The sequence below is a fragment of the Gorilla gorilla genome, chromosome 5 (genome assembly GCF_029281585.2).
Source record: "Gorilla gorilla gorilla isolate KB3781 chromosome 5, NHGRI_mGorGor1-v2.1_pri, whole genome shotgun sequence".
NCBI classification, from domain to species: domain Eukaryota; kingdom Metazoa; phylum Chordata; class Mammalia; order Primates; family Hominidae; genus Gorilla; species Gorilla gorilla.
Window position 1 is genome coordinate 2,419,610 of NC_073229.2, and position 25,907 is coordinate 2,445,516.

A 25,907-nucleotide genomic window follows, 5' to 3' on the forward strand; every position below is an offset into this window, starting at 1 on the left:
AAATATCTACACCGCTATCTGTATAAATATGGAAATATCTACACCGCTACCTGTAAAAACATGGAAATATCTACACCGCTATCTGTATGAACATGGAAATATCTTCACCGCCATCTGTATGAACATGGATATATCTACACAGCCATCTGGATGAACGTGGAAATATCTACACAGCCATCTGGATGAACATGGAATTATCTACACCGCTATCTGTGTAAACATGCATACATCTTCACCGCTATCTGTATAAACATGGAAATATATACACCGTTTTCTGTATGAACATGGAAATATCTACACCGCTATCTGTGTAAACATGCATATATCTTCACCGCTATCTGTATAAACATGGAAATATCTACACCGCTATCTGTATGAACATGGAAATATCTACACCGCTATCTGTTTGAAAATCGAAATATCTACACAGCTATCTGCATGAAAATGGAAATATCTACACAGCTGTCTGCACATACATGGAAATATCTACAAAGCTATCTCTTTACACATGGAAATAAGTACACCGCTATCTCTGTAAACATGGTAATATCTACACCGCCATCAGTATGAACATGGAAATATCTGCACCGTCATCTGTATGAACATATAAATATCTACACCGCCATCTGAATTAAGATGAAGATATCTACACCGATATATGTATAAACATGGAAATATCTACACCGCTACCTGTATAAACATGGAAATATCTACACCGCTATCTGTATAAACATGGAAATACCTACACCGCTACCTGTATAAACATGGAAATATCAGCACCGCTATCTGTATGAACATGGAAATATCTACACCGCTATCTGTATGAACATGGAAATATCTACGCCGATATCTGTATGAACATGGAGATATCTTCACCGCCATCTCTATGAACATGGAAATATCTACACAGCCATCTGGATGAACAAGGAAATATCAGCACCGCTATCTGTATGAACATGGAAATATCTACACCGCTATCTGTATGAACATGGAAATATCTTCACCGCAATCTGTATGAACATGGATATATCTACACAGCCATCTGGATGAACATGGAAATATCTACACCGCTATCTGTTTGAACATGGAAATATCTACACCGCTATCTGCATGAAAATGGAAATATCTACACAGCTATCTGCATATACATGGAAATATCTACACAGCTATCTCTTTACACATGGAAATAACTACACCGCTATCTCTATAAACATGGAAATATCTACACCGCCATCTGTATGAACATGGACATATCTGCACCGCTATCTGTATGAACATATAAATATCTACACCGCCATCTGTATGAAGAAGGAGATATCTACACCGCTATCTGTATAAACATGGAAATATCTACACCGCTATATGTATATACATGGAAATATCTACACCGCTATCTGTGTAAACATGCATACATCTTCACCGCTATCTGTATAAACATGGAAATATATACACCGCTATCTTTATGAACATGGAAATATCTACACCGCTAACTGTTTGAACAGGGAAATATGTACACCGCTATCTGCATGAAAATGGAAATATCTACACCGCTATCTGTATGAACATGGAAATACATACACCGCTATCTGTATGAACATGGAAATATCTACAACGCTATATGTATGAGCATGGAAATATCTACACCGCTATCTGTATGAACATGGAAATATCTTCACCGCCATCTGTATGAACATGGATATATCTACAAAGCCATCTGGATGAACATGGAAATATCTACACCGCTATCTGTATAAACACGGAAATATGTACACCGCTACCTGTATAAACATGGAAGTATCAGCACCGCTATCGGTATGAACTTGGCAATATCAACACGGCTATCTGTATGAACATGGAAATATCTACACCGCTATCTGTATGAACATGGAAATAGCTACACCGCTATCTGTATGAAGATGGAAATATCTTCACAGCCATCTTTATGAACATGGATATATCTACACAGCCATCTGGATGAACATGGAAATATCTTCACCGCTATCTGGATGAACATGGAAATATCTGCACCGCTATCTTTATGAACATGGAAATATCTACACCGCTATCTGTATGAACATGGAAATATCTACACCGCTACCTGTATAAACATGGAAATATCTACACCGCTATCTGTATGAACATGGAGATACATACACCGCTGTCTGTATGAACATGGAAATATCTACACCGCTATCTGTATGAACATGGAAATATCTACACCGCTATCTGTATGAACATGGAAATATCTTCACCGCCATCTGTATGAACATGGATATATCTACACAGCCATCTGGATGAACATGGAAATATCTACACCGCTATCTGTGTCAACATGCATACATCTTCACCGCTATCTGTATAAACATGGAAATATCTACACCGCTATCTTTATGAACATGGAAATATCTACACCGCTAACTGTTTGAACATGGAAATATCTACACAGCTATCTGCATGAAAATGGAAATATCTACACAGCTATTTGCATATACATGGAAATATCTATACAGCTATCTCTTTACACATGGAAATAACTACACCGCTATCTCTATAAACATGGTAATATCTACACCGCCATCTGTATGAACATGGAAATAACTGCACTGCCACCTGTATGAACATATAAATATCTACACCGCCATCTGTATTAAGATGGATATAACTACACCGCTATCAGTATAAACATGGAAATATCTACACCGCTATGTGTATAAACATGGAAATATCTACACCGCTATCTGTATAAACACGGAAATATGTACACCGCTACCTGTATAAACATGGAAGTATCAGCACCGCTATCGGTATGAACATGGCAATATCAACACGGCTATCTGTATGAACATGGAAATATCTACACCGCTATCTGTATGAACATGGAAATATCTGCACCGCTATCTGTATGAACATGGAAATATCTACACAGCCATCTGGATGAATATGGAAATGTCTTCACCGCTATCTGTATGAACATGGAAATACATACACCGCTATCTCTATGAACATGGAAATATCTACACCGCTATCTGTATGAACATGGAAATATCTACACCACTATCTGTATGAACATGGAAATATCTTCACCGCCATCTGTATTAACATGGATATATCTACACAGCCATCTGGATGAACATGGAAATATCTACACCGCTATCTGTATAAACATGGAAATATCTACACCGCTATCTGTATAAACATGGAAATATCTACACCACTATCTGTATAATCATGGAAATATCTTCAGCGCTATCTGTATAAAAATGGAAATATCTACACAGCTATCTGTCAATACAAGGAAATATCTACACCGCCATCCCTATAAACATGTAAATATCTACACTGCCATCTGAATAAACATGGGAATATCTACACCGCTATCTGTATGTACATGGAAATATCTACACCGCTATCTGTATAAACATGGAAATATCTACACTGCTATCTGTAAAACAGGGAAATATCTACACCGCTATCTGTATAAACATGGAAATATCTACAACGCTCTCTCTATAAACATGGAAATACCTACACCGATATCTCCATAAACATGGAAATATCGCCACTGCTATGTGTAAAAACATGGAAATATCTACACCGCCATGTCTATAAACATGTAAATATCTACACCGTCATCTGTATAAACATGAAAATATCTACACCCAGTCTGTATCAAAATGGAAATATCCACACCGCCATCTGTATGATCATGGAAATATCTACACCGTTATATGTATAAACACAGAAATATCTACACCGTTATCGGTATAAACATGGAAATGTCTACACTGCTATCTGTATAAACATGGAAATATCTACTCTGCTATCTGTAAAACAGGGAAATATCTACACCGCTAACTCTATAAACATGGAAATATCTACAATGCTCTCTGTATAAACATGGAAATATCTACACCGCTGTCTGTATAAACATGGAAATATCTTCACCGCTATCTGTATAAACAAGTAAATATCTACACCGCTATCTATATAAACATGGAAATATCTACACCGCTATCTGTGTAATCATGGAAATATCTACACCGCTATCTGTATAAACATGCAAATATCTACACCGATATCTCCATAAACATGGAAATATCTACAATGCTATCTGTATGAACATGGAAATATCTACACTGCCATCTGTATAAACTTGGAAATATCTACACCGCCATCTCTATAAACATGGAAATATCTACACCGCCCTCGGTATGAACATGGAAATATCAACAACGTCATCTGTATGAACATGGAAATAACTACACAGACATCTGTGTGAACATGGAAATATCTACACCGACATCTGTATGAACATGGAAATATCTACACCGCCATCTGTATGAACATGCAAATATCTTCACCGCCATCTGTATGAAGATGGAAATATCTACACCGCCTTCTGTATGAACATGGAAATATCTACACTGCTATCTGTATGAACATGGAAATACCTACAAACCTATCTCTATAAACATCGAAATATTTACACTGCTATCTGTATAAACAAGGAAATATCTACACCGCCATCTCTATAAACATGGAAATATCTACACTGCCATCTGTATAAACATGGAAATATCTACACCGCTATCTGTATAAACATGGAAATATCTACACTGCTTTCTGTGAAACAGGGAAATTTCTACACTGCTATCTCTATAAACATGGAAATAAGTACACCACAATCTCTATAATCATGGAAATATCTACACCACTATCTCTATAAACATGGAAATATCTACACCACTATCTCTATAAACATGGAAATATCTACACCGCTATTTGTATAAACATGGAAATATCAACACTGCTATCTGAATAAACATGGAAATATCTACAGCGATAAGTGTATAAACATGGAAATATCTACACCGTCATCTCTATAAATATGGAAATATTTACACCGCCGTCGGTGAGAACATGGAAATATCTGTACGCCATCTCTATAAACTTGGAAATATCTACACCGCCATCTGTATCAGCTTGCAAATATCTACACCGCCAGCTGAATGATGATGGAAATATCTACACGGCTATCTGTATAAACACAGAAATATCTGCACTGCTATCTGTATAAACATGGAAATATCTACACCACTATCTGTATAAACATGGAAATATCTACACCGCTATCTGTATAAACATGGAAATATCTACACCGCTATCTGTATAAATATGGAAATATCTACACCGCTACCTGTAAAAACATGGAAATATCTACACCGCTATCTGTATGAACATGGAAATATCTTCACCGCCATCTGTATGAACATGGATATATCTACACAGCCATCTGGATGAACGTGGAAATATCTACACAGCCATCTGGATGAACATGGAATTATCTACACCGCTATCTGTGTAAACATGCATACATCTTCACCGCTATCTGTATAAACATGGAAATATATACACCGTTTTCTGTATGAACATGGAAATATCTACACCGCTATCTGTGTAAACATGCATATATCTTCACCGCTATCTGTATAAACATGGAAATATCTACACCGCTATCTGTATGAACATGGAAATATCTACACCGCTATCTGTTTGAAAATGGAAATATCTACACAGCTATCTGCATGAAAATGGAAATATCTACACAGCTGTCTGCACATACATGGAAATATCTACAAAGCTATCTCTTTACACATGGAAATAAGTACACCGCTATCTCTGTAAACATGGTAATATCTACACCGCCATCAGTATGAACATGGAAATATCTGCACCGTCATCTGTATGAACATATAAATATCTACACCGCCATCTGAATTAAGATGAAGATATCTACACCGATATATGTATAAACATGGAAATATCTACACCGCTACCTGTATAAACATGGAAATATCTACACCGCTATCTGTATAAACATGGAAATACCTACACCGCTACCTGTATAAACATGGAAATATCAGCACCGCTATCTGTATGAACATGGAAATATCTACACCGCTATCTGTATGAACATGGAAATATCTACGCCGATATCTGTATGAACACGGAGATATCTTCACCGCCATCTCTATGAACATGGAAATATCTACACAGCCATCTGGATGAACAAGGAAATATCAGCACCGCTATCTGTATGAACATGGAAATATCTACACCGCTATCTGTATGAACATGGAAATATCTTCACCGCAATCTGTATGAACATGGATATATCTACACAGCCATCTGGATGAACATGGAAATATCTACACCGCTATCTGTTTGAACATGGAAATATCTACACCGCTATCTGCATGAAAATGGAAATATCTACACAGCTATCTGCATATACATGGAAATATCTACACAGCTATCTCTTTACACATGGAAATAACTACACCGCTATCTCTATAAACATGGAAATATCTACACCGCCATCTGTATGAACATGGACATATCTGCACCGCTATCTGTATGAACATATAAATATCTACACCGCCATCTGTATGAAGAAGGAGATATCTACACCGCTATCTGTATAAACATGGAAATATCTACACCGCTATATGTATATACATGGAAATATCTACACCGCTATCTGTGTAAACATGCATACATCTTCACCGCTATCTGTATAAACATGGAAATATATACACCGCTATCTTTATGAACATGGAAATATCTACACCGCTAACTGTTTGAACAGGGAAATATGTACACCGCTATCTGCATGAAAATGGAAATATCTACACCGCTATCTGTATGAACATGGAAATACATACACCGCTATCTGTATGAACATGGAAATATCTACAACGCTATATGTATGAGCATGGAAATATCTACACCGCTATCTGTATGAACATGGAAATATCTTCACCGCCATCTGTATGAACATGGATATATCTACAAAGCCATCTGGATGAACATGGAAATATCTACACCGCTATCTGTATAAACACGGAAATATGTACACCGCTACCTGTATAAACATGGAAGTATCAGCACCGCTATCGGTATGAACTTGGCAATATCAACACGGCTATCTGTATGAACATGGAAATATCTACACCGCTATCTGTATGAACATGGAAATAGCTACACCGCTATCTGTATGAAGATGGAAATATCTTCACAGCCATCTTTATGAACATGGATATATCTACACAGCCATCTGGATGAACATGGAAATATCTTCACCGCTATCTGGATGAACATGGAAATATCTGCACCGCTATCTTTATGAACATGGAAATATCTACACCGCTATCTGTATGAACATGGAAATATCTACACCGCTACCTGTATAAACATGGAAATATCTACACCGCTATCTGTATGAACATGGAGATACATACACCGCTGTCTGTATGAACATGGAAATATCTACACCGCTATCTGTATGAACATGGAAATATCTACACCGCTATCTGTATGAACATGGAAATATCTTCACCGCCATCTGTATGAACATGGATATATCTACACAGCCATCTGGATGAACATGGAAATATCTACACCGCTATCTGTGTCAACATGCATACATCTTCACCGCTATCTGTATAAACATGGAAATATCTACACCGCTATCTTTATGAACATGGAAATATCTACACCGCTAACTGTTTGAACATGGAAATATCTACACAGCTATCTGCATGAAAATGGAAATATCTACACAGCTATTTGCATATACATGGAAATATCTATACAGCTATCTCTTTACACATGGAAATAACTACACCGCTATCTCTATAAACATGGTAATATCTACACCGCCATCTGTATGAACATGGAAATAACTGCACCGCCACCTGTATGAACATATAAATATCTACACCGCCATCTGTATTAAGATGGATATAACTACACCGCTATCAGTATAAACATGGAAATATCTACACCGCTATGTGTATAAACATGGAAATATCTACACCGCTATCTGTATAAACACGGAAATATGTACACCGCTACCTGTATAAACATGGAAGTATCAGCACCGCTATCGGTATGAACATGGCAATATCAACACGGCTATCTGTATGAACATGGAAATATCTACACCGCTATCTGTATGAACATGGAAATATCTGCACCGCTATCTGTATGAACATGGAAATATCTACACAGCCATCTGGATGAATATGGAAATGTCTTCACCGCTATCTGTATGAACATGGAAATACATACACCGCTATCTCTATGAACATGGAAATATCTACACCGCTATCTGTATGAACATGGAAATATCTACACCACTATCTGTATGAACATGGAAATATCTTCACCGCCATCTGTATTAACATGGATATATCTACACAGCCATCTGGATGAACATGGAAATATCTACACCGCTATCTGTATAAACATGGAAATATCTACACCGCTATCTGTATAAACATGGAAATATCTACACCACTATCTGTATAATCATGGAAATATCTTCAGCGCTATCTGTATAAAAATGGAAATATCTACACAGCTATCTGTCAATACAAGGAAATATCTACACCGCCATCCCTATAAACATGTAAATATCTACACTGCCATCTGAATAAACATGGGAATATCTACACCGCTATCTGTATGTACATGGAAATATCTACACCGCTATCTGTATAAACATGGAAATATCTACACTGCTATCTGTAAAACAGGGAAATATCTACACCGCTATCTGTATAAACATGGAAATATCTACAACGCTCTCTCTATAAACATGGAAATACCTACACCGATATCTCCATAAACATGGAAATATCGCCACTGCTATGTGTAAAAACATGGAAATATCTACACCGCCATGTCTATAAACATGTAAATATCTACACCGTCATCTGTATAAACATGAAAATATCTACACCCAGTCTGTATCAAAATGGAAATATCCACACCGCCATCTGTATGATCATGGAAATATCTACACCGTTATATGTATAAACACAGAAATATCTACACCGTTATCGGTATAAACATGGAAATGTCTACACTGCTATCTGTATAAACATGGAAATATCTACTCTGCTATCTGTAAAACAGGGAAATATCTACACCGCTAACTCTATAAACATGGAAATATCTACAATGCTCTCTGTATAAACATGGAAATATCTACACCGCTGTCTGTATAAACATGGAAATATCTTCACCGCTATCTGTATAAACAAGTAAATATCTACACCGCTATCTATATAAACATGGAAATATCTACACCGCTATCTGTGTAATCATGGAAATATCTACACCGCTATCTGTATAAACATGCAAATATCTACACCGATATCTCCATAAACATGGAAATATCTACAATGCTATCTGTATGAACATGGAAATATCTACACTGCCATCTGTATAAACTTGGAAATATCTACACCGCCATCTCTATAAACATGGAAATATCTACACCGCCCTCGGTATGAACATGGAAATATCAACAACGTCATCTGTATGAACATGGAAATAACTACACAGACATCTGTGTGAACATGGAAATATCTACACCGACATCTGTATGAACATGGAAATATCTACACCGCCATCTGTATGAACATGCAAATATCTTCACCGCCATCTGTATGAAGATGGAAATATCTACACCGCCTTCTGTATGAACATGGAAATATCTACACTGCTATCTGTATGAACATGGAAATACCTACAAACCTATCTCTATAAACATCGAAATATTTACACTGCTATCTGTATAAACAAGGAAATATCTACACCGCCATCTCTATAAACATGGAAATATCTACACTGCCATCTGTATAAACATGGAAATATCTACACCGCTATCTGTATAAACATGGAAATATCTACACTGCTTTCTGTGAAACAGGGAAATTTCTACACTGCTATCTCTATAAACATGGAAATAAGTACACCACAATCTCTATAATCATGGAAATATCTACACCACTATCTCTATAAACATGGAAATATCTACACCACTATCTCTATAAACATGGAAATATCTACACCGCTATTTGTATAAACATGGAAATATCAACACTGCTATCTGAATAAACATGGAAATATCTACAGCGATAAGTGTATAAACATGGAAATATCTACACCGTCATCTCTATAAATATGGAAATATTTACACCGCCGTCGGTGAGAACATGGAAATATCTGTACGCCATCTCTATAAACTTGGAAATATCTACACCGTCATCTGTATCAGCTTGCAAATATCTACACCGCCAGCTGAATGATGATGGAAATATCTACACGGCTATCTGTATAAACACAGAAATATCTGCACTGCTATCTGTATAAACATGGAAATATCTACACCACTATCTGTATAAACATGGAAATATCTACACCGCTATCTGTATAAACATGGAAATATCTACACCGCTATCTGTATAAATATGGAAATATCTACACCGCTACCTGTAAAAACATGGAAATATCTACACCGCTATCTGTATGAACATGGAAATATCTTCACCGCCATCTGTATGAACATGGATATATCTACACAGCCATCTGGATGAACGTGGAAATATCTACACAGCCATCTGGATGAACATGGAATTATCTACACCGCTATCTGTGTAAACATGCATACATCTTCACCGCTATCTGTATAAACATGGAAATATATACACCGTTTTCTGTATGAACATGGAAATATCTACACCGCTATCTGTGTAAACATGCATATATCTTCACCGCTATCTGTATAAACATGGAAATATCTACACCGCTATCTGTATGAACATGGAAATATCTACACCGCTATCTGTTTGAAAATGGAAATATCTACACAGCTATCTGCATGAAAATGGAAATATCTACACAGCTGTCTGCACATACATGGAAATATCTACAAAGCTATCTCTTTACACATGGAAATAAGTACACCGCTATCTCTGTAAACATGGTAATATCTACACCGCCATCAGTATGAACATGGAAATATCTGCACCGTCATCTGTATGAACATATAAATATCTACACCGCCATCTGAATTAAGATGAAGATATCTACACCGATATATGTATAAACATGGAAATATCTACACCGCTACCTGTATAAACATGGAAATATCTACACCGCTATCTGTATAAACATGGAAATACCTACACCGCTACCTGTATAAACATGGAAATATCAGCACCGCTATCTGTATGAACATGGAAATATCTACACCGCTATCTGTATGAACATGGAAATATCTACGCCGATATCTGTATGAACATGGAGATATCTTCACCGCCATCTCTATGAACATGGAAATATCTACACAGCCATCTGGATGAACAAGGAAATATCAGCACCGCTATCTGTATGAACATGGAAATATCTACACCGCTATCTGTATGAACATGGAAATATCTTCACCGCAATCTGTATGAACATGGATATATCTACACAGCCATCTGGATGAACATGGAAATATCTACACCGCTATCTGTTTGAACATGGAAATATCTACACCGCTATCTGCATGAAAATGGAAATATCTACACAGCTATCTGCATATACATGGAAATATCTACACAGCTATCTCTTTACACATGGAAATAACTACACCGCTATCTCTATAAACATGGAAATATCTACACCGCCATCTGTATGAACATGGACATATCTGCACCGCTATCTGTATGAACATATAAATATCTACACCGCCATCTGTATGAAGAAGGAGATATCTACACCGCTATCTGTATAAACATGGAAATATCTACACCGCTATCTGTATATACATGGAAATATCTACACCGCTATCTGTGTAAACATGCATACATCTTCACCGCTATCTGTATAAACATGGAAATATATACACCGCTATCTTTATGAACATGGAAATATCTACACCGCTAACTGTTTGAACAGGGAAATATGTACACCGCTATCTGCATGAAAATGGAAATATCTACACCGCTATCAGTATGAACATGGAAATACATACACCGCTATCTGTATGAACATGGAAATATCTACAACGCTATATGTATGAGCATGGAAATATCTACACCGCTATCTGTATGAACATGGAAATATCTTCACCGCCATCTGTATGAACATGGATATATCTACACAGCCATCTGGATGAACATGGAAATATCTGCACCGCTATCTGTATGAACATGGAAATATCTACACCGCTATCTGTATGAACATGGATATATCTACACAGCCATCTGGATGAACATGGAAATATCTACACCGCTATCTGTGTAAACATGCATACATCTTCACCGCTATCTGTATAAACATGGAAATATCTACACCGCTACGTCTATGAACATGGAAATATCTACACCGCTAACTGTTTGAACAGGGAAATATGTACACCACTATAAGCATGAAAATGGAAATATCTACACAGCTATCTGCATATACATGGAAATATCTACACAGCTATCTCTTTACACATGGAAATAACTACACCGCTATCGGTATGAACATGGAAATATCTACACCGCCATCTGTATGAATATGGAAATATCTGCACGGCCTTCTGTATGACCATATAAATATCTACACCGCCATCTGTATTAAGATGGAGATATCTACACCGCTATCTGTATAAACATGGAAATATCAACACCGCTATCTGTATAAGCATGGAAATGTCTACACCGCTATCTGTATAAACTTGGAAATATCTGCACCGCTACCTGTATAAACATGGAAATATCAGCACCGCTATCTGTATGAACATGGAAATATCACCCCCTCTATCTGTATGAACATGGAAATATCTTCACCGCCATCTGTATGAACATGGATATCTCTACACAGCCATCTGGATTAACATGGAAATATCTGCAACGCTATCTCCATGAACATGGAAATAGCTATACCGCCATCTGTATGAACATGCAAATATCTACACCGCCATCTGTATGAACATGGAAATATCTGCACCGCCATCTGTATGAACATATAAATAACTAAACCGCCATCTGTATTAAGATGGAGATATCTACACCGCTATCTGTATAAACCTGGAAATATCTATACCGCTATCTTTATAAACATGGAAATATCTACACCGCTATCTGTATAAACATGGAAATATGTGCACCGCTACCTATATAAACATGGAAATATCAGCACCGCTATCTGTATGAACATGGAAATATCTACACCGCTATCTGTACGAACATGGAAATATCTACATCACTATCTGTATGAACACGGAAATAGCTGCACCGCTATCTCTATGAACATGGAAATATCTACAGCACTATCTGTATGAACATGGAAATATCTACACCGCTATCTGTATGAACATGGATATATCTACACAGCCATCTGGATGAACATGGAAATATCTACACCGCTATCTGTATAAACATGGAAATATCTACACCGCTATCTGTGTAAACATGCATACATCTTCGCCGCTATCTGTATAAACATGGATATATCTACAAAGCTATCTGTATGAACATGGAAATATCTACACCGCTATCTGTTTGAACATGGAAATATCTAAACCGCTATCTGCATGAAAATGCAAATATCTACACAGCTATCTGCATATACATGGGAATATCTACACAGCTATCTCTTTACACATGGAAAAAACTACAACGCTATCTGTATGAACATGGATATATCTACACCGCCATCTGTATGAACATGGAAATATCTGCATGGCCGTCTGTATGAACATATTAATATCTACACCGACATCTGTATTAAGATAGAGATATCTACACCGCTATCTGTTTAAACATGGAAATATCTACACCGCTATCTGTATAAACATGGAAATGTCTACACCGCTATCTGTATAAACCTGGAAATATCTACACCGCTACCTGTATAAACATGGAAATATCAGCACCGCTATCTGTATGAACATGGAAATATCAGCCACCCTATCTGTATGAACATGGAAATATCTACACCACTATCTGTATGAACATGGAAATATCTGCACCGCCATCTGTATGAACATGGATATCTCTACACAGCCATCTGGATTAACATGGAAATATCTTCAACGCTATCTCCATGAACATGGAAATAGCTATACCGCCATCTGTATGAACATGCAAATATCTACACCGCCATCTGTATGAACATGGAAATATCTACACCACTATCTGTATGAACATGGAAATATCTACACCGCTATCTGTTTGAACATGGAAATATCTACACCGCTATCTGCATGAAAATGGAAATATCTACACAGCTATCTGCATATACATGGAAATATCTACAAAGCTATCTCTTTACACATGGAAATAACTACACCACTATCTCTATAAACATGGAAATATCAACACCGCCATCTGTATGAACATGGAAATATCTGCACCGCCATCTGTAAGAACATATAAATATCTACACCGCAATCTGTATTAAGATGGAGATATCTACACCGCTATCTGTATAAACATGAAAATATCTACACCGGTATCTGTATAAACATGGAAATGTCTACACCGCTATCTGTATAAACTTGGAAATATCTACACCGCTACCTGCATAAACATGGAAATATCAGCACCGCTATCTGTATGAACATGGAAATATCAGCCCCTCTATCTGTATGAACATGGAAATATCTACACCACTATCTGTATGAACATGGAAATATCTACACCGCTATCTGTATGAACATGGAAATATCTTCACCGCCATCTGTATGAACATGGATATATCTACAAAGCCATCTGGATGAACATGGAAATATCTACACCACTATCTGTATGAACATGGAAATAGCTACACCGCTATCTGTTTGAACATGGAAATATCTTCACCGCTATCTGCATGAAAATGGAAATATCTACACAGCTATCTGCATATACATGGAAATATCTACAAAGCTATCTCTTTACACATGGAAATAACTACACCACTATCTCTATAAACATGGAAATATCAACACCGCCATCTGTATGAACATGGAAATATCTGCACCGCCATCTGTATGAACATATAAATATCTACAAAGCCATCTGTATTAAGATGGAGGTATCTACACCGCTATCTGTATAAACTTGGAAATATCTACACCGCTATCTCTATAAACATGGAAATATCTACACCGCTATCTGTATAAACATGGAAATATCTACACCGCTATCTGTATAAACATGGAAATATAAGCACCGCTATCTGTATGAACATGGAAATATCTACACCGCTATCTGTATGAAAATGGAAATATCTACACAGCTAACTGCATATACATGGAAATATCTACACAGCTATCTCTTTACAAATGGAAATAACTACACCGGTATCTCTATAAACATGGAAATATCTACACCGCCATCTGTATGAACATGGAAATATCTACACCGCTATCTGTATAAACACGGAAATATGTACACCGCTACCTGTATAAACATGGAATTATCAGCACCGCTATCGGTATGAACTTGGCAATATCAACACGGCTATCTGTATGAACATGGAAATATCTACACCGCTATCTGTATGAACATGGAAATATATACACCGCTATCTGTATGAAGATGGAAATATCTTCACAGCCATCTTTATGAACATGGATATATCTACACAGCCATCTGGATGAACATGGAAATATCTTCACCGCTATCTGGATGAACATGGAAATATCTGCACCGCTATCTTTATGAACATGGAAATATCTACACCGCTATCTGTATGAACATGGAGATACATACACCGCTGTCTGTATGAACATGGAAATATCTACACCGCTATCTGTATGAACATGGAAATATCTACACCGCTATCTGTATGAACATGGAAATATCTTCACCGCCATCTGTATGAACATGGATATATCTACACAGCCATCTGGATGAACATGGAAATATCTACACCGCTATCTGTGTCAACATGCATACATCTTCACCGCTATCTGTATAAACATGGAAATATCTACACCGCTATCTTTATGAACATGGAAATATCTACACCGCTAACTGTTTGAAGATGGAAATATCTACACAGCTATCTGCATGAAAATGGAAATATCTACACAGCTATTTGCATATACATGGAAATATCTATACAGCTATCTCTTTACACATGGAAATAACTACACCGCTATCTCTATAAACATGGTAATATCTACACCGCCATCTGTATGAACATGGAAATAACTGCACCGCCACCTGTATGAACATATTAATATCTACACCGCCATCTGTATTAAGATGGATATAACTACACCGCTATCAGTATAAACATAGAAATATCTACACCGCTATGTGTATAAACATGGAAATATCTACACCGCTATCTGTATAAACACGGAAATATGTACACCGCTACCTGTATAAACATGGAAGTATCAGCACCGCTATCGGTATGAACATGGCAATATCAACACGGCTATCTGTATGAACATGGAAATATCTACACCGCTATCTGTATGAACATGGGAATATCTGCACCGCTATCTGTATGAACATGGAAATATCTACACAGCCATCTGGATGAATATGGAAATGTCTTCACCGCTATCTGTATGAACATAGAAATACATACACCGCTATCTCTATGAACACGGAAATATCTACACCGCTATCTGTATGAACATGGAAATATCTACACCGCTATCTGTATGAACATGGAAATATCTTCACCGCCATCTGTATTAACATGGATATATCTACACAGCCATCTGGATGAACATGGAAATATCTGCACCGCTACCTGGATGAACATGGAAATATCTGCACCGCTATCTTTATGAACATGGAAATATCTACACCGCTATCTGTATGAACATGGAAATATCTACACCGCTACCTGTATAAACATGGAAATATCTACACCGCTATCTGTATGAACATGGAAATATCTACACAGCCATCTGGATGAACATGGAAATATCTACACCGCTATCTGTATGAACATGGAGATACGTACACCGCTGTCTGTATGAACATGGAAATATCTACACCGCTATCTGTATGAACATGGAAATATCTACACCGCTATCTGTATGAACATGGAAATATCTTCACCGCCATCTGTATGAACATGGATATATCTACACAGCCATCTGGATGAACATGGAAATATCTACATCACTATCTGTGTAAACATGCATACATCTTCACCGCTCTCTGTATGAACATGGAAATACATAAACCGCTATCTGCATGAACATGGAAATATCTACACCGCTATCTGTATGAACATGGAAATATCTACACCGCTATCTGTATGAACATGGAAATATCTACACCGCTATCTGTTTGAACATGGAAATATCTACACCGCTATCTGCATGAAAATGGAAATATCTACACAGCTATCTGCATATACATGGAAATATCTATACAGCTATCTCTTTACACATGGAAATAACTACACCGCTATCTCTATAAACATGGTAATATCTACACCGCCATCTGTATGAACATGGAAATATCTGCACCGCCATCTGTATGAACATATAAATATCTACACCGCCACCTGTATTAAGATGGAGATATCTACACCGCTATCAGTATAAACATGGAAATATCTACACCGCTATGTGTATAAACATGGAAATATCTACATCACTATCTGTATAAACATGGAAATATCTACACAGTTACCTGTATGAACATGGAAATATCAGCACCGCTATCGGTATGAACATGGAAATATCTACACCGCCATCTGCATGAACATGGAAATATCTTCACCACCATCTGTATGAACATGGATATATCTACACAGCCATCTGGATGAACGTGGAAATATCTACACAGCCATCTGGATGAACATGGAATTATCTACACCGCTATCTGTGTAAACATGCATACATCTTCACCACTATCTGTATAAACATGGAAATATCTACACCGTTTTCTGTATGAACATGGAAATATCTACACCGCTATCTGTATGAACATGGAAATATCTACACCGCTATCTGTATGAACATGGAAATATCTTCACCGCCATCTGTATGAACATGGATATGTCTACAAAGCCATCTGGATGAACATGGAAATATCTACACCGCTAACTGTATGAACATGGAAATATCTACACCGCTATCTGTGTAAACATGCATACATCTTCACCGCTATCAGTATAAACATGGAAAATCTACACGGCTATCTGTACGAACATGGAAATATCTATACCGCTATTTGTTTGAACATGGAAATATCTACACCGCTATCTGCATGAAAATGGAAATATCTACACAGCTATCTGCATATACATGGAAATATCTACACCGCTATCTGTATAAACATGGAAATATCTACACTCCTTTCTGTGAAACAGGGAAATTTCTACACTGCTATCTCTATAAACATGGAAATAACTACACCACAATCTCTATAATCATGGAAATATCTACACCACTATCTCTATAAACATGGAAATATCTACACAACTATCTCTATAAACATGGAAATATCTACACCGCTATTTGTATAAACATGGAAATATCAACACTGCTATCAGAATAAACATGGAAACATCTACAGCGATAAGTGTATAAACATGGAAATATCTACACCGCCATCTCTATAAACTTGGAAATATCTACACCGCCATCTGTATCAGCTTGCAAATATCTACACCGCCAGCTGAATGATGATGGAAATATCTACACGGCTATCTGTATAAACACAGAAATATCTGCACTGCTATCTGTATAAACATGGAAATATCTACACCGCTATCTGTATAAACATGGAAATATCTACACCGCCATCTGTATAAACATGGAAATATCTACACCGCTATCTGTATGAACATGGATATATCTACACAGCCATCTGGATGAACATGGAAATATCTGCACCGCTATCTGGATGAACATGGAAATATCTGCAACGCTATCTGTATGAACATGGAAATATCTACACCGCTATCTGTATGAACATGGAAATACCTACACCGCTACCTGTATAAACATGGAAATATCTACACCGCTATCTGTATCAACATGGAGATACATACACCGCTGTCTGTATGAACATGGAAATATCTACACCGCTATCTGTATGAACATGGAAATATCTACAGCGCTATCTGTATGAACATGGAAATATCTTCACCGCCATCTGTATGAACATGGATATATCTACACAGCCATCTGGATGAACATGGAAATATCTACACCGCTATCTGTGTAAACATGCATACATCTTCACCGCTATCTGTATAAACATGGAAATATCTACATCGCTATATTTATGAACATGGAAATATCTACATCGCTAACTGTATGAACATGGAAATATCTACACCGCTATCTGCATGAAAATGGAAATATCTACACAGCTATCTGCATATACATGGAAATATCTACACAGCTATCTCTTTACTCATGGAAATAACTACACCGCTATCTCTATAAACATGGAAATATCTACACCGCCATCTGTATGAACATGGAAATATCTACACCGCTATCTGTATAAACACGGAAATATGTACACCGCTACCTGTATAAACATGGAAGTATCAGCACCGCTATCGGTATGAACATGGCAATATCAACACGGCTATCTGTATGAACATGGAAATATCTACAACGCCATCTGTATGAACATGGAAATATCTTCACCACCATCTGTATGAACATGGATATATCTACACAGCCATCAGGATGAATATGGAAATATCTACACCGCTATCTGTATGAACATGGAAATATCTACACAGCAATCAGGATGAACATGGAAATATCTACACCGCTATCTGTATGAACATGGAAATACATACACTACAATCTGTATGAACATGGAAATATCTAAACCGCTATCTGTATGAACATGGAAATATCTACACCGCTATCTGTATGAACATGGAAATATCTTCACCGCCATGTGTATGAACATGGATATATCTACACAGCCATGTGGATGAACATGGAAATATCTACACCGCTATCTTTATGTACACGGAAATATCTACACCGCTAACTGTTTGAACAGGGAAATACATACACCGCTATCTGCATGAAAACGGAAATATCTACACAGCTATCTGCTTATACATGGAAATATCTACACAGCTATCTCTTTACACATGGAAATAACTACACCGCTATCTGTATGAACATGGAAATATCTACACCGCCATCTGTATGAACATGGAAATAACTGCACCGCCATCTGTATGAACATTTAAATATCTACACCGCCATCTGTATTAAGATGGAGATATCTACACCACAATCTGCATAAACATGGAAATATCTACACCGCTATGTGTATAAACATGGAAATAACTACACTGCTATCTGTATAAACATGGAAATATCTACACCGCTACCTGTATAAACATGGAAATATCAGCACCGCTATCAGTATGAACATGGAAGTATCTACACCGCCATCTGTATGAACATGGAAATATCTTCACCGCCATCTGTATGAACATGGAAATATCTGCACCGCCATCTGTATGAACATATAAATATCGACACCGCCATCTGTATTAAGATGGAGATATCTACACCGCTATCTGTATAAACATGGAAATATCTAAACCGCTATGTGTATAAACATGGAAATATCTACACCGCTATCTGTATAAACATGGAAATATCTACACTGCTACCTGTATAAACATGGAAATATCAGCCCCGCTATCTGTATGAACATGGAAATATCTTCACCGCCATCTGTATGAACATGGATATATCTACACAGCCATCTGGATGAACGTGGAAATATCTACACCGCTATCTGTGTAAACATGCATACAACTTCACCGCTATCTGTATAAACATGGAAATATCTACACCGCTATCTTTATGAACATGGAAATATCTACACCGCTAACTGTTTGAACAGGGAAATATATACACCGCTATCTGCATGAAAATGGAAATATCTAAACCGCTATCTGTATGAAAATGGAAATACATACACCGCAATCTGTATGAACATGGAAATATCTACACCGCTATGTGTATAAACATGGAAATATCTACACCGCTATCTGTATAAACATGGAAATATCGACACCGCTATCTGTTTGAACATGGAAATATCTACACCGCTATCTGCATGAAAATGGAAATATCTACACGACTATCTGCATATAAATGGAAATATCTACACAGCTATCTCTTTGCACATGGAAATAACTACACCGCTATCTCTATAAACATGGAAATATCTACACCGCCATCTGTATGAACATGGAAATATCTACAACGCCATCAGAATTAAGAAGGAGATATCTACACCGCTATCTGTATAAACATGGAAATATCTACACCGCTATCTGTATGAACATGTAAATATCTACACCGCTATCTGTATAAACACGGCAATATATACACCGCTACCTGTATAAAAATGGAAGTATCAGCACCGCTATCGGTATGAACATGGCAATATCTACACGGCTATCTGTATGAACATGGAAATATCTACACCGCTATCTGTATAAACATGGAAATATCTACACCGCTATCTTTATGAACATGGAAATATCTACACGGCTAACTGTTTGAACAGGGAAATATATACACCGCTATCTGCATGAAATCGGAAATATCTACAGAGCTTTCTGCTTATACATGGAAATACCTACACAGCTATCTCTTTACACATGGAAATAACTACACCGCTATCTGTATGAACATGGAAATATCTACACCGCCATCTGTATGAACATGGAAATATCTGCACCGCCATCTGTATGAACATTTAAATATCTACACCGCCATCTGTATTAAGATGGAGATATCTACACCGCTATCTGCATAAACATGGAAATATCTACACCGCTATCTGTATAAACATGGAAATATCTACACCGCTATGTGTATAAACATGGAAGTATCTACACTGCTATCTGTATAAACATGGAAATATCTACACCGCTACCTGTATAAACATGGAAATATCAGCACCGCTATCAGTATGAACATGGAAGTTTCTACACCGCCATCTGTATGAACATGGAAATATCTTCACCGCCATCTGTATGAACATGGAAATATCTGCACCGCCATCTGTATGAACATATAAATATCTACACCACCATCTGTATTAAGATGGAGATATCTACACCGCTATCTGTATAAACATGGAAATATCTACACCGCTACCTGTATAAACATGGAAATATCAGCACCGCTATCAGTATGAACATGGAAGTTTCTACACCGCCATCTGTATGAACATGGAAATATCTTCACAGCCATCTGTATGAACATGGATATATCTACACAGCCATCTGGATGAACATGGAAATATCTGCACCGCTATCTGTATGAACATGGAAATATCTACACCGCTATCTGTATGAACATGGATATATCTACACAGCCATCTGGATGAACATGGAAATATCTACACCGCTATCTGTTTAAACATGCATATATTTTCACCGCTATCTGTATAAACTTGGAAATATCTACACTGCTATCTTTATGAACATGGAAATATCTACACCGCTAACTGTTTGAACAGGGAAATATATACACCGCTATCTGCATGAAAATGGAAGTGTCTACACAGCTATCTGCATATACATGGAAATATCTACACAGCTATCTCTTTACACATGGAAATAACTACACCGCTATCTGTATGAACATGGAAATATCTACACAGCCAACTGGATGAACATGGAAATATCTACACCACTATCTGTATGAACATGGAAATACATACACCGATATCTGTATGAACATGGAAATATCTACACCGCTATCTGTATGAACATGGAAATATCTACACCGCTATCTGTATGAACATGGAAATATCTACACCACTATCTGTATAAACATGGAAATAGCTACACAGCCATCTGGATGAACATGGAAATATCTACACCACTAACTGTATGAACATGGAAATACATACACCGCTATCTGTATGAACATGGAAATAACTACACCGCTATCTGTACGAACATGGAAATATCTACACCGCTATCTGTATGAACATGGATATATCTTCACCGCCATCTGTATGAACATGGATATATCTACACAGCCATCTGGATGAACATGGAAATATCTGCACCGCTATCTGTATGAACATGGAAATATCTACACCGCTATCTGTATGAACATGGATATATCTACAGAGCCATCTAGATGACATGGAAATATCTACACCGCTATCTGTGTAAACATGCATACATCTTCACCGCTTTCTGTATAAACATGGAAATATCTACACTGCTATCTTTATGAACATGGAAATATCTACACCGCTAACTGTTTGAACAGGGAAATATATACAACGCTATCTGCCTGAAAAGGGAAATGTCTACACAGCTATCTGCATATACATGGAAATATTTACACAGCTATCTCTTTACACATGGAAATAACTACACCGCTATCTGTATGAACATGGAAATATGTACACCGCCATCTATATGAACATGGAAATATCTGCACCGCCATCTGAATGAACATATAAATATCTACACCGCCATCTGTATTAAGATGGAGATATCTACACCGCTATCTGTATAAACATGGAAATATCTACACCGCTATGTGTATAAACAAGGAAATATCTACACCGCTATATGTATAAACATGGAAATATCTACACCGCTACCTGTATAAACATGGAAATATCAGCACCGCTATCAGTATGAACATGGAAGTATCTACACCGCCATCTGTATGAACATGGAAATAACTTCACCGCCATCTGTATGAACATGGAAATATCTGCACTGCCATCTGTATGAACATATAAATATCTACACCGCCATCTGTATTAAGATGGAGATATCTACACGCTATGTGTATAAACATGGAAATATCTACACCGCTATATGTATAAACATGGAAATATCTACACCGCTACCTGTATAAACATGGAAATATCAGCACCGCTATCAGTATGAACAAGGAAATATCTTCAACGCCATCTCTATGAACATGGATATGTCTACACAGCCGTCTGGATGAACATGGAAATATCTACACCGCTATCTGTATGAACATGGAAATATCTACACCGCTATCTGTGTAAACATGCATACATCTTCACCGCTATCTGTATAAACATGGAAATATCCACACCGCTATCTGTATGAACATGGAAATATCTACACCGCTCTCTGTTTGAACATGGAAATATCTACACCGCTATCTGCATGAAAATGGAAATATCTACACAGCTATCTGCATATACATGGAAATATCTACACAGCTATCTCTTTGCACATGGAAATAACTACACCGCTATCTCTATAAACATGGAAATATCTACACCACCATCTGTATGAACATGGAAATATCTACACCGCGATCTGTATGAACATATAAATATCTACACCGCCATCTGTATTAAGAAGGAGATATCTACACCGCTATCTGCATAAACATGGAAATATCTACACCGCTATCTGTATGAACATGGAAATATCTACACCGCTACCTGTATAAACACGGAAATATGTACACCGCTACCTGTATAAACATGGAAGTATCAGCACCGCTATCGGTATGAACGTGGCAATATGTACACGGCTATCTGTATGAACATGGAAATATCTACACCGCTATCTGTATGAACATGGAAATATCTACACCACTATCTGTATGAACATGGAAATAGCTACACAGCCATCTGGATGAACATGGAAATATCTACACCGCTATCTGTATGAACATGGATATACCTACACAGCCATCTGGATGAACATGGAAATATCAACACCGCTATCTGTATGAAAATGGAAATACATACACCGCTATCTGTATGAACATGGAAATATCTACTCCGCTATCTGTATGAACATGGAAATATCTACACCGCTATCTGTATGAACATGGAAATATCTTCACCGCCATCTGTATGAACATGGATATATCTACACAGCCATCTGGATGAACATGGAAATATCTGCACCGCTATCTGTATGAACATGGAAATATCTACACCGCTATCTGTATGAACATGGATATATCTACACAGCCATCTGGATGAACATGGAAATATCTACACCGCTATCTGTTTAAACATGCATACATCTTCACCGCTATCTGTATAAACTTGGAAATATCTACACTGCTATCTTTATGAATATGGAAATATCTACACCGCTAACTGTTTGAACAGGGAAATATATACACCGCTATCTGCATGAAAATGGAAGTGTCTACACAGCTATCTGCATATACATGGAAATATCTACACAGCTATCTCTTTACACATGGAAATAACTACACCGCTATCTGTATGAACATGGAAATATCTACACAGCCAACTGGATGAACATGGAAATATCTACACCACTATCTGTATGAACATGGAAATACATACACCGATATCTGTATGAACATGGAAATATCTACACCGCTATCTGTATGAACATGGAAATATCTACACCGCTATCTGTATGAACATGGAAATATCTACACTGCTATCTGTATGAACATGGAAATATCTTCACCGCCATCTGTATGAACATGGATATATCTACACAGCCATCTGGATGAACGTGGAAATATCTACACCGCTATCTGTGTAAACATGGAAATATCTACACCACTATCTTTATGAACATGGAAATATCTACACCGCTAACTGTTTGAACAGGGAAATATATACACCGCTATCTGCATGAAAATGGAAATATCTACACCGCTATCTGTATGAAAATGGAAATACATACACCGCTATCTGTATGAACATGGAAATATCTACACCGCTATCTGTATAAACACGGCAATATATACACCGCTACCTGTATAAACATGGAAGTATAAGCACCGCTATCGGTATGAACATGGCAATATCTACACGGCTATCTGTATGAACATGGAAATATCTACACCGCTATCTGTATAAACATGGAAATATCTACACCGCTATCTTTATGAACATGGAAATATCTACACCGCTAACTGTTTGAACAGGGAAATATATACACCGCTATCTGCATTAAAACGGAAATATCTACAGAGCTATCTGCTTATACATGGAAATACCTACACAGCTATCTCTTTACACATGGAAATAACTACTCCGCTATCTGTATGAACATGGAAATATCTACACCGCCATCTGTATGAACATGGA